The sequence below is a fragment of the Coregonus clupeaformis genome, chromosome 37 (genome assembly GCF_020615455.1).
Source record: "Coregonus clupeaformis isolate EN_2021a chromosome 37, ASM2061545v1, whole genome shotgun sequence".
Lineage (NCBI taxonomy): Eukaryota > Metazoa > Chordata > Actinopteri > Salmoniformes > Salmonidae > Coregonus > Coregonus clupeaformis.
The window spans coordinates 28,213,563-28,226,848 of NC_059228.1; the positions used below are offsets into that span (position 1 = coordinate 28,213,563).

At 43.8% G+C, this 13,286-nt stretch overlaps 1 protein-coding gene across 6 annotated transcripts in view; it reads right to left on the reverse strand.

Annotated features, from left to right (window-relative positions):
- Positions 1 to 13,286, reverse strand: part of LOC121553513 (bifunctional heparan sulfate N-deacetylase/N-sulfotransferase 2) — a 175,234-nt gene that overhangs the window by 34,944 nt on the left and 127,004 nt on the right. Inside the window, exon 4 of one of the 6 annotated variants that reach the window (XM_041866666.2) lies at positions 1,592 to 1,723. The exons of the other annotated variants lie outside the window; for them this stretch is intronic. The gene's annotated coding sequence lies outside the window, so the exon portion shown is untranslated. The remainder of the gene's footprint in view (positions 1 to 1,591; positions 1,724 to 13,286) is intronic. 6 annotated transcript variants of the gene reach the window in all.

A 13,286-nucleotide genomic window follows, 5' to 3' on the forward strand; every position in this document is an offset into this window, starting at 1 on the left:
CTGCTGATGGATGTGTGCGTGAGCCTACAGCTCATACTGCTATTATTACATCTAAACCACAATAGACAACCCTGAGAAATAGCTCAACTGCAGAGAGTAATCACACAGAGAATTCAGCTGATCAGTATTTGTGCAGTAAGGGCTGACAGTGGTTAGGGCTGAAGGCTGCTAAATAAATTGGCAATTTAAAACAAAGGCTCGTAAAGACAAATCGACAAAACACATGAATAATGTCTTATGCAATCTCTTTACATTCAAATGTTTTCTAAAGTTAACTTTCAAAAGACACACATTAAAATAGTAGACGGAGAGACGCCTGTCAACATACGACTTCTTTAGAAAAACAATGGACTCAATCCGTTGCTGACGGATACAAAAACTCTGTCTGAATGCGACCGAAAGGCAGAAAGTGAGAAAAAAGAGAAGAGTGAGGGAGGCGCTACAGTAGAGGACAGTGTCTAGGGGGGCATTGGGGGCAGAGATACCGTTTAGCGACCTCCAACACCTTACAGATAATGGATCACCTCTTGCTCCTGCCACCACAACTCCGCTCAGAGAGGTGGTTGGGAGCTTTTTAATTGGTCGGGGACAGTCACCCACTGCTTCCTGAGGCCCAGCGCTATTAGAGGTCCACAAAGGAAACAGACTATTTACCGCTCTCTTCCTCTGTTCAGGCAAGTGTACAGTACACCCACTCCCCTCCTATGACTCGCACCCCTAGGTGTTTGAGGCGAGATGTGCTACCACACACACACACACACACACACACACACACACACACAGCCAATAGAGTCCTCACACTGTTCACGACTCACAGCTCCATCTCGCCTCCATGCACAGGTCGCAATAATGGGCTGTCACAGCTAGCCAATCAATCGCTGAGGCTCGATATAACTGGCTGGTGTGTTTGAGAGTGTAGTAAAAGTGTTTGCCTTTTCTCTCCATGTTCTTCTCCTTGGCTTGGTTTGAGGAACTCTCACTCACCTCCCAAAACAAGGGATTCCCTTCTTCCCAATTAAAATGTATTTGGAATAATTTCTCCCCGGCTATCTTTTCAGTTTCTCCCTCACCATCTTTCATTATATGGCCTCCCTTTCTCCTCTTGCCAGCATTCTCAATTCATTCCCAAATCAATTCCACTGTGTACAAAGAAAGTCCCGGAGGACCCCACATGCACAGACCCGGGGGGAGACACGAAAAGACAAAAAGAGGAACCCACATGCACTGAAGATGCACGCACATTCACACACAAACAGAGGCTGATTCACTATGGGGCCTTATGCTGTTTTTGTTCAGGGCTGTATGTAGCTAAGAATGGCTGGTGGGTGTGAGGCTGTGTGTCTCTAGCTGAAGGCCAGTGAGCAGAGCAGACACAGACAGACAGACAGACCAGGCAGTATGTGTGTGTGCATAGAGGAACAGGCTCATTCAGAGGGCTGAGCAGACAGGCTGCAGGAAACATCCCTTAATTAGCTCTCAGAGCTGGGGGGCTGCGAGGGTTCAAGGCCTTCCTCTTGGCACACGCACAGCGCTAACACAGAACTCGCTCACACACAGCGCTCACACACACAGGCCTACACAAAACACTTACAGCGCTCAGGCATAGCAAATCACACACACAGCTTGTGGTAGTGCTGAGAAGGAGACCACACTGGAGAGCTGCTTTTGTGTTGGTCCGCTCAGGTGGCCGCTTCAAACAGCACCACAGAGCACTGAGAGTCAACTGGGAGAGACAGAGAATTAGACAATGCAAAATGAAAACACACACAGGGGCAGAAGCACACACACAAAGAGAGCGAGAGAAATGCACAGAATACAAATAGCCTACACAGGTCACCATATCCCTAGTCTGCATTGTGACACCTCTGTGTTCACCAACCTTTTCTGAGTCAAAATACAAGCCAAGATCTACCGCACAGAATTATTTTTAAACATGACTTAAATGTACGCCTATGCAACATTACTCTAATAAAAACAGTTCTGTAGGAATGAGTAGCACTGCATTATCTCTACCTCATGCACAAATTAATGTTGTTCTCCTATGACCAAAGAAAGTGAACTATTCCTCGATATTAAAAGAGTCAATTAGCCACTAATAATAAAAACACAGGCCTATCGATACAATTGGTTAATGGCTACTCATTCATTACAGCTGCGGTGCTGGTTGTAGCGCAAGTGGAAGTAGGGAGAAGAATGCTTTATGGTTTGTAAAAGTATTGAATAAAAACAGTGTTGACATTGCTGAAAAAAACGTACACACTCATAAAAACAGAAGCTCGTTACTGTATTCTTTGACAGTCTCTCTCTGGTCATGGTTTTAAAGTTATGAAATCTCACGTAGGCTACTATCAAACTTTGCTGTGGGGAAGCTCATGGAAGCTGTAGGCACAGTGATTTGAGCTATTCGATTGGCCAGCAGTAGGCATACTTGATTTAGCTTTCCTGGGTCCGCCGTTTAGGCAGAGTTTGTACCTTCAGACAAATTAAATGGTTCAAAATGGGAACACTTTGCCTACCCGGCGTGCAGGACAGCTGAATCAAGTGCACCTACCACCAACAGCACTTTTTTCTTCTTTTTTTTATAGTAGCGCAAGGCTTTATCGTTGGCTTTTCTACAGAAATGTTTGGCGACCGACTGGTTGGTGACCACTGCTCTAACCAGAACTTGACTTGTTCTGGCCTGGATGCAGCAGCAGATATAACCTTCTCCCATCCAGACAGCATGTTACGGATACAGGTATCCTGTATGTGAATTTGTGTTTTTCCCCTACTTCTGCCCTAATCACAGGTGTCCCTTGTGTTCCTGATTGGTGGTCGTTGGTGTGTCCCACCTATCAGTCATCAGTTCATCTGCTGATTGCTGAGGTGGACCAATCAGTGGACACTCCTCCTGATTGCACCACCCGTTTCTGGTTTTCATTACCTAATCACATCACACATCCCCTTGTTTAAAAACCCAGTCAGTTGTGTTTTTCACAATGACTCTTTTTTTTTGCTTTCTCACACATTAGGCTACACAGAGACAAACTTCTTGTCACATACCTTTTTGATAGACAGACTACCTTCATACACCACATAGTCATAGCACATACATCTCACTTTGTCCTGTTCCATGTGAGTATGTATTACTGCGGTGTCTTGTTTGCTATTGTCTAGTCAGTCGTTTGCTGTTTAGTCCCCATTTTACCTATGTTGTTTGTTTGTGCCTGGGGAAAAGGGGATTTTTAGCAAGTCGCCCTTGGGCATACACTACCCGTAGGAAAACTTTGTCTAAAAACACTAGTTAGGCCTGAGCGGACCACCCTCTGTATTTTTGTATAGTTAGTAGCAAGCTAGCGGTTCTTGAGGCAGGCAGGATCAGTTTAGGAGTTTTCCTTGGGTCCAGCTCAGCCCCTTTCCCCAAACCGTTTACCGTGTGTTTAAAATAAACGTTTTGTGTTTGACGGTAGGATTGGTTGTCAGTGTATTTTGTTCTCACTGTTCCTTTTCACTATTCAAATTCGCATGAGTTATGCTACGGGTCTCTTTACCATCCACCCTAGACTTTTATAGCCACGGGGTTCGTAGCACAGATGACCTTCAACAATCATGTGAAATGCTTGGTTATCTCCCAGCTTGGTTTCAGATTTGGGTGAAGATTTTAGAATAACTGTCCACATTTACTTTTCCCCAGCTAACAAGATCAGTAACGAACAGGAAAATCCCTAGCCTGTGTCAATCTACTATCCCCCATAGTAGAAAAGTTGACCTATTCTATTGGTCAGCTTGTCGAGAATGAAATAGCCAATTCCAAACAGACTGTGGGACAGTTGTGGGACGATAAGACCCCAAATTCATCCAACCAGTAGGCCTAGGCTACATATAAAAAAAAGAGTCTGATGCAACAGATAAGAACATTTTAGCTTAAAATGTTCATGAACTATTATTTCTTCAAATTATATGCGCAGCAATGCGCAGTATGCTACGCACGAATGTTTGTTCCATAATGCAATTAGCAGTAAAACACAGCTATCAAAAGCTCACTGCACATGTGAGCAGTTTCATAAGACAGAGATGAAAATATCCATTCAGAATATAGAAAGAGGGGAGATCTAATATGCAACAACTAGCATGGGTTGCTAATATGACTAGGATTGTGCCTTTGGCAGAAAATAATTGCCTCCACAGATATGGTCTGATTTTGGCTAGGCTACTTTGAAGCAAGGTAAGACATGCCTCATAATATGTAGTAAAACGTTCATGTTTCAAACTGCATACTGCGTCCAGCTCATTGCAAAGTGATGTGACACTGATGAAGCCTGACTATCCATTTACTGTTTGAGATGCTGTAGCAGCAGCGCTCGCTGTCTGACAGATTTTCACCTCAAAGGCTCTGTATCTGTATGCTGTAGGCTACCCGTGTGATAAATACGATAGGCCTACATAACGAATATACTGTACACACGTGCCATTTTAATTCCACAAAATTATGCAAATTAACCCATAGGCCGATAAGCATGACAAGTCAAACGTATTTCCATCAATGAATAGCCTAAAAAGCATTATTTGGCAATGGATTTTTTTTATTTTTCTCCAGGACAATTGGGTGGCGGCAATTTTATTCATCAGCTTTTCCCCCAAAAAAATATCTGCCAAAAGCTGGCTATTCCTAGCTAACGGAAACCCTGGCGTGAACAAACACAAACCTGACCGCTCTGACTGACTAGCGAGCCGTCAATCACATCGGGACCCTCCATTTCTGTGAGAAAACCCGCCCTGAGCGTTTTCTCTGACTTCCTGTTTGGTAGAGGTCAGGGGGTAATTATAGTGTTACAGAAACAGAGATGTCACTGGCGTGTAATGACTGATGCATTCGTCATCATGTTTCTTCTCGCTGACAGAAGTGCTGACCATCTCTGGCTTTCGTAATGAGGTGATGGCTTTGCTCACTCAAAGGCTTTTCATCACATACATGAATGAAAGCACTGAGACAGATGTACTTCACACAAGCACCACTAATATGGAGGTTTATTATAGGTGCATGGAAGGCCGACCGTAGTTTTCTTTCTTTAAAAGAAAAACAGCAAATTTATCAAGATTAATTTTGAATCAACACAAAAAGTATCAATAAGAATAGAAGCCTGCCACTTCAGGTGACCACCCGTTTTCACACAGCCATTACACTGCTAGGGCAGACAACACAGGCCACTCACTCAAGCATTAAATCTCTTCGGGGAAGGCTGAGCAGAGGTGAGTTTTCTGTGCAGCTGCTTTTATGCGCCTTACCCTTTTCCACCAGTGCTGTTCACTCAGTTAAGCGACGAAATTACATTATTATAGAGTCAGTCGACGCTTGAGAGATCAATGGATAATGGAAGAATATAGGTGAAAATAGGAAATATGGAGTGTTTATTTTTAAGGGCTGTTAAGAGTCTACTTAGCCTAGGTCGTTACAGAGTCTTGACAAATAGAGCTCCCAATAAGAAAACAACACTAACAGCCATTAACAATTCTATAGAATTATTAATTATATAAGTGCTCCATTTCTTCACCTGGATATACTGGGTATTTTAGTATCTCTTGGCTTCAGACACAGCAAGCCCAGGCAATGTGATCAGGTAGGCAGGAGATTAATAAAGAGATCCAGCCATTGCGTGTTCTCTGGCTCTGGGTAGATAAAAACAATTTGGGACTCGGAGCACATCAAAGATAAATGGACCGTTGTTTTTTACCATGACAGAGGGTTGTTTATCTTCCCCACAGTTGCCAGCATGCTAATCTCAGGCTGCTGCCGACCTTGCTACAAAACGTCTGGACTCTCTCCGTTTCTCTCACACAGGCACACAGACAGAGGCACACACAGAACCGCACACTGACACACACAGGCACACAGAACCACACAAAGGTATACACACATACACACAAAGCTCTTCCCAGCATAGCGGGAGAGGGGAGCAAGAGGACAGCAGTCAGTCAGGATAAAGTAGAGAAATAGACATCAAATCAAATGAGTGGTACCTCTTTGAATGCTACAACTGAGCATCTCCATAATTCCATAAGCCCTTACTGTCTTTTCCCTCTCAACAGCAGGGCACTTTGACATTCAAATCGCTGCACTAAAATAACCTAGAAAAATAATATGGGGAAAGTGACTCACAAACTCTGGGTGAACAGCACGTGTGTATTCCATTATATTCATCTTTGAGTGCACAGGGCACTTTAATGTACAGTGAGGGAAAAAAGTATTTGATCCCCTGCTGATTTTGTACGTTTGCCCACTGACAAAGAAATTATCAGTCTATAATTTTAATGGTAGGTTTATTTGAACAGTGAGAGACAGAATAACAACAAAAAAATCCAGAAAAACACATGTCAAAAATGTTATAAATTGATTTGCATTTTAATGAGGGAAATAAGTATTTGACCCCCTCTCAATCAGAAAGATTTCTGGCTCCCAGGTGTCTTTTATACAGGTAACGAGCTGAGATTAGGAGCACACTCTTAAAGGGAGTGCTCCTAATCTAAGTTTGTTACCTGTATAAAAGACTCCTGTCCACAGAAGCAATCAATCAATCAGATTCCAAACTCTCCACCATGGCCAAGACCAAAGAGCTCTCCAAGGATGTCAGGGACAAGATTGTAGACCTACACAAGGCTGGAATGGGCTACAAGACCATCGCCAAGCAGCTTGGTGAGAAGGTGACAACAGTTGGTGCGATTATTTGCAAATTGAAGAAACACAAAATAACTGTCAATCTCCCTCGGCGCAAGATCTCACCTCGTGGAGTTGCAATGATCATGATAACGGTGAGGAATCAGCCCAGAACTACACAGGAGGATCTTGTCAATGATCTCAAGGCAGTTGGGACCATAGTCACCAAGAAAACAATTGGTAACACACTACGCCGTGAAGGACTGAAATCCTGCAGCGCCCGCAAGGTCCCCCTGCTCAAGAAAGCACATATACATGCCTGTCTGAAGTTTGCCAATGAACATCTGAATGATTCAGAGGAGAACTGGGTGAAAGTTTTGTGGTCAGATGAGACTAAAATTGAGCTCTTTGGCATCAACTCAACTCGCCGTGTTTGGAGGAGGAGGAATGTTGCCTATGTCCCCACCGTCAAACATGGAGGTGGAAAATTATGCTTTGGGGGTGTTTTTCTGCTAAGGGGACAGGACAACTTCACCACATCAAAGGGACGATGGACAGGGCCATGTACCGTCAAATCTTGGGTGAGAACCTCCTTCCCTCAGCCAGGGCATTGAAAATGGGTCGTGGATGGGTATTCCAGCATGACAATGACCCAAAACACACGGCCAAGGCAACAAAGGAGTGGCTCAAGAAGAAGCACATTAAGGTCCTGGAGTGGCCTAGCCAGTCTCCAGACCTTAATCCCATAGAAAATCTGTGGAGGGAGCTGAAGGTTCGAGTTGCCAAATGTCAGCCTCGAAACCTTAATGACTTGGAGAAGATCTGCAAAGAGGAGTGGGACAAAATCCCTCCTAAGATGTGTGCAAACCTGGTGGCCAACTACAAGAAACGTCTGACCTCTGTGATTGCCAACAAGGGTTTTGCCACCAAGTACTAAGTCATGTTTTGCAGAGGGGTCAAATACGTATTTCCCTCATTAAAATGCAAATCAATTTATAACATTTCTGAAATGCGTTTTTCTGGATTTTTTTGTTGTTATTCTGTCTCTCACTGTTCAAATAAACCTACCATTAAAATTATAGACTGATCATTTCTTTGTCAGTGGGCAATGTACAAAATCAGCAGGGGATCAAATACTTTTTTTCCCCTCACTGTATATCTGCTATGCTGTGAAACTTAAGCTTTGACACAGAGAGAGAAACACTGCAAATAGATTTACCATACATTAATAGCACAAACACAGTCCACTGTGCAGATGAAAAGCAAATTTGTTAGGGCCATTAAATTCAACGTTTCCCATAAATGAGTCCTCTAAAATGTCATCAAAGTGTAATTCAACAATAACAGGCTTACGCAGGGTGTTTGTTGTGAAATGGGGTATGGATAGTGGAAGCTAGCAACTATACTGTATTCATGAATACTAATAGCTACATTTAGTACAGATACGCTGTGTAATGAAAAAATGCTGAATATGCAAATAGTCAATTTCTGCCTTTTGTTAGAATGCCTCACAGAACATTGACCCCTTCATAGACTTTGACCCAGATACACACTGGCCTTAACACCGGCTAAAACTGATAGAAAAATCTGTTTTCACCAGTGTTAAGGCCAGCGTGTATCTGGGTCAAAGTCTATGAAGGGGTCAATGTTCTGTGAGGCATTCTAACAAAAGGCAGAAATCGCTCATTTGCATATTCAGAATACACTACTTTGACGTCACAAACTACGTCCAGGAGAGATACTTGTGTAGTGACTCAAATCTCTCTAACACTAAAACCACTAAAGCAGTCATTTCGACTGCTCCTGAATTAAACAATTATATTACTCTGCCATTTTTTAAGTCATGCAACCCTCCATCCATGACTTTTCCTAAATAAGTCTATATAACACACTGTTGTTGTTGTTAGAATCTTAATATCACAAACAGAACTGGAGTTATAACCAGTTTAAGGAGGGCATGTCATTTTTAAAAATGGTTTTCCCCCCATTGCCCTTACTTCTCCCAACAGTTGATAATCATCCCGATGATTACCTGGAAACTAAACCTAAACTATAAAGAAACTCAATTTCACACATACAACAGATGAAATAAATTAAGTAAAGTATGATGGGAAGAATGGGGGAGAATGGGGGAGAATGGGTGAGTTGATGAGCGAAGAGAAGCGAACGATACATAATAATGTAATCACCAATTGTGAATGAAGAACAGGGCGGGCCATTCTACTGTATTGATCCATTCTAATCTAAAAATGGTATGTACCCTATATCAGTCCACTGAATCAAATCAAAACTGTATTATTTGTCACATGTGCCGAATACAACAGGTGTAGACCTTACAGTGAAACGCTTACTTACAAGCCCTTAACCAGCAATGCGGTTTAAGAAAGAGTTAAGCAAATATTTACCAAATAAACTAAAGTAAAAAATTATAAAAACACAATAAAATAACAATAATGAGGCTATATACAGGGGGTACCGGTACAAGTAAATGTGCGGGGGTACAGGTTAGTTGAGGTAATTTGTACATATAGGTAGGGGTAAAGTGACTACGCATAGATAATAGACAGCAGTAGCAGCAGTGTCAATGTAAATAGTCCAGGTGGCCATTTGATTAATTGTTCAGCAGTCTTATGGCTTGGGGTTAGAAGCCTTTTGGTCCTAGACTTGGCGCTCCGGTACCGCTTGCCGTGCGGTAACAGAGAGAACAGTCTATGACTTGGGTGACTGGAGTCTTTGACAATTTTTTGGGCTTTCCTCTGACACGCCTAGTATATAGGTCCTGGATGGCAGGAAGCTTGGCCCCATTGATGTACTGGGCTGTACACGCTACCCTCTGTAGCGCCTTACGGTCAGATGCCGAGCAGTTGCCATACCATGTGGTGATGCGACCGGTCAGAATGCTCTCGATAGTGCAGCTGTATAACTTTTTGAGGATCTGGGGACCCATGCCAAATATTTTCAGTCTCATGAGGGGGAAAATGTGTTGTCGTGCCCTCTTCACGACTGTCTTGGTGTGTTTGGACCATGATAGTTTGTTGGTGATGTGGAGACCAAGGAACTTGAAACTCTCGACCCGCTCCACTACAGCTCAGTCGATGTTAATGGGGGCCTGTTCGGCGCGCCTTTTCCTGTAGTCCATGATCAAAACCTTTGTCTTGCTCACATTAAGGGAGAGGTTGTTGTCCTGGCACCACACTGCCAGGTCTCTGACCTCCTCCCTATAGGTGGTCTCAACGTTGTCGGTGATCAGGCCTACCACTGTTGTGTCGTCAGCAAACTTAAATGGTGGTGTTGGGAGTCGTGTTTGGCCACACAGTCATGGGTGAACAGGGAGTACAGGAGGGGCCTAAGCACGCACCCCTGAGGGGTGTTGAGGATCAGTGTGGCAGATGTGTTGTTACCTACCCTTACCACCTGGGGGCGGACCGTCAGGACGTCCAGGATCCAGTTGTAGAGGGAGGGGTTTAGTCCCAGGGTCCTTAGCTTAGTGATGAGCTTTGTGGGCACTATGGTGTTGAACGCTGAGCTGTAGTCAATGAACAGCATTCTCAAATAGGTGTTCCTTTTGTCCAGGTGGGAAAGGGCAGTGTGGAGTGCGATTGAGATTGGGTCATCTGTGGATCTGTTGGGGCGATATGTGAATTGGAGTGGGTCTAGGGTATCCGTGATGATGCTGTTGATGTGAGCCATGACCAGCATTTCAAAGCACTTCATGGCTACCGACGTGAGTGCTATGGGGCGGTAATCATTTTGGCAGAGGGACTACGGTGGTCTGCTTGAAACATGTAGGTATTACAGACACGGTCAGGGAGAGGTTGAAAATGTCAGTGAAGACACTTGCCAGTTGGTCCGCGCATGCTTTGAGTACACGTCCTGGTAATCCGTCTGGCCCCGCGGCTTTGTGAATGTTGACCTGTTTAAAAGGTCTTGCTCACATCGGCTACCGAGAGCGTTATCATACAGTCGTCCAGAACAGCTGGTGCTCTCATGCATGCTTCAGTGTTGCTTGCCTCGAAGCGAGCATAAAAAGGCATTTAGCTCGTCTGGTAGGCTCGCGTCACTGGGCAGCTCGCGGCTGGGTTTCCCTTTGTAGTCCGTAATAGTTTTCAAGCACTGCCACATACGACGAGCATCAGAGCCGGTGTAGTAGGATTCAATCTTAATCCTGTATTGACGCTTTGCCTGTTTGATGGTTCGTCTGAGGGCGTAGCAGGATTTCTTATAAGCGTCCGGATTAGTGTCCCGCTCCTTGAAAGCGGCAGCTCTAGCCTTTAGCTCGTTGTGGAAGTTGCCTGTAATACATGGCTTCTGGTTGGGATATGTACGTACGGTCACTGTGGGGACATCATCGTCGATGCACTTATTGATGAAGCCGATGACTGAGGTGGTATACTCCTCAATACCATTGGATGAATCTTGGAACATATTCCAGTCTGTGCTAGAAAAACAGTCCTGTAGCATAGCATTCGCGTCATCTGACCACTTCCGTATTGAGCGAGTCACTGGTACTTCCTGCTTTAGTTTTTGCTTGTAAGCAGGAATCAGGAGGATAGAATTATGGTCAGATTTGCCAAATGGAGGGCGAGGGAGAGCTTTTTATGTGTCTGTGTGTGTGGAGTAAAGGTGGTCTGGAGTTTCTTTTCCTCTGGTTGCACGTGACATGCCGGTAGAAATGAGGTAAAACGGATTAAAGTTTTCCTGCAATAAAGTCCCCGGCCACTAGGATCGCCACTTCTGGATGACCGTTTTCTTGTTTGCTTATGGCTTTATACAGCTCGTTGAGTATGATTCCAAGCAGGTGTATCATTCTACTCTGGCCTACTTGGAGTAGGCTACACAGTGAGAGTGTGCGTAATTGTAGATGCTGAAAAGATCCACATCGGGCAGCAAGTGAGCAAGTGTCAGAGAATGTGGTGATGAGGCTTGTGGAACCTTACATTGGCAAAGGGAGAAATGTCACCATGGACAATTTCTTCACTGTCATTGGCATTGGCAAACAAGTTGCTTACAAAGAAAACAAGCCTCGTTGGCACCATGAACAAAGTGAGACGGGAGCTCCCTCCGTTGTACTCCACAACGGTGCTGAAGAATGACAAGACAACACTCACACTTGCAAGGCAAGAAAGAACATTTCTGTCATGCGTACACCGACAGTTACCATCAACGGGGACACAATCAAGAGAAAACCGGAGACTATTATGCACTACAACCAAACAAAGGTATGTCAAAGTGAGTCAAGCAAGTAAAAGTGACGAAGATTTGTGTTGACAAGGGATAACAGCTAAATGAAATCCAACTGATGCCAAGACACACACAATGTAAGCACGAGCTGACAATAATTGACTATTTTTGACTGCTCTCATATGGACACATTCAATATAATGCCATTTTTGCTTTTGTGTTGATTTTTTAACTATTTATCAAGCACACTTTGCACTTATAATGAGGTTTAAGCTACTGATGTTTTCATCATTTGACCGTGCGTCTTGCTGACCGTGCGTCTTGGTGGTTGGGGTATTATAATTTTTTTAACATAAGCTGTGACTGTGTTCCAACACATATGCTTTCTGTTTCATAGTTGCAACAAAGGCAACGTATTACACTGAACAAAAATATAAACACAACATGTAAAGTGTTGGTCTCATGTTTCATGAGCTGAAATAAAAGATCAGAGAAATGTTCCATATGCACAAAAAGTGTATTTATCTCAAATGTTCTGCACAAATTTGTTTACATCCCTGTTAGTGAGCATTTCTCCTTTCCCAAGATAATCCATATGCCTGACAGGTGTGGCATATCAAGAAGCTGATTAAACAGCATGATCATTACACAGGTGCACCTTGTGCTGGGGACACAGATGTCTCAAGTTTTGAGGGAGTGTGCAATTGGCATTGCTGACTGCAGGAATGTCCACCAGAGCTGATGCTAGGGAATTAAATGTTCATTTCTCTACCATAAGCCGCCTCTAACGTTGTTTTAGAGAATTTGACAGTACGTCCAACCAGCCTCACAAGGGCGAGCGGTTTGCTGATGTCAACGTTGTGAACTTAGTGCCCCATGGTGGCGGTTGGGTTATGGTATGGGCAGGCATAAACTACGGACAACAAAACACAATTGTATTTTATCGATGGCAATTTGAATGCACAGAGATACCATGACGAGATCCTGAGGCCTATTTGTCATGTCATTCATCCGCTGCCATCACCTCATGTTTCAGCATGATAATGCACGGCCCCATGTCGCAAGGATCAGTACACCATTTTTGGAAGCTCAAAATTTACCAGTTCTTCCATGGCCTGCATACTTACAAGACATATCACCCATTGAGCATGTTTGGGATGCTATGGATCGACGTGTACGACAGCGTGTTCCAGTTCCTGCCAATATCCAGCAACTTCGCACAGCCATTGAAGAGGAGTGGGACAACATTCCCCAGGCCTAATCAACTCTATGCGAAGGAGATATGTTGTGCTGCATGTGAGCAAATGGTGGGCACACCAGATACTGACTGGTTTTCTGATCCATGCCCCTACTTTTTTTTTTTTTAAAGGTATCTGTGACGAACAGATGCATATCTGTATTCCCAGTCATGTGGAATCCATAGATTAGGGCCTAGTGAATTTATTTCAATTGACTGATTTCCTTACATGAACTG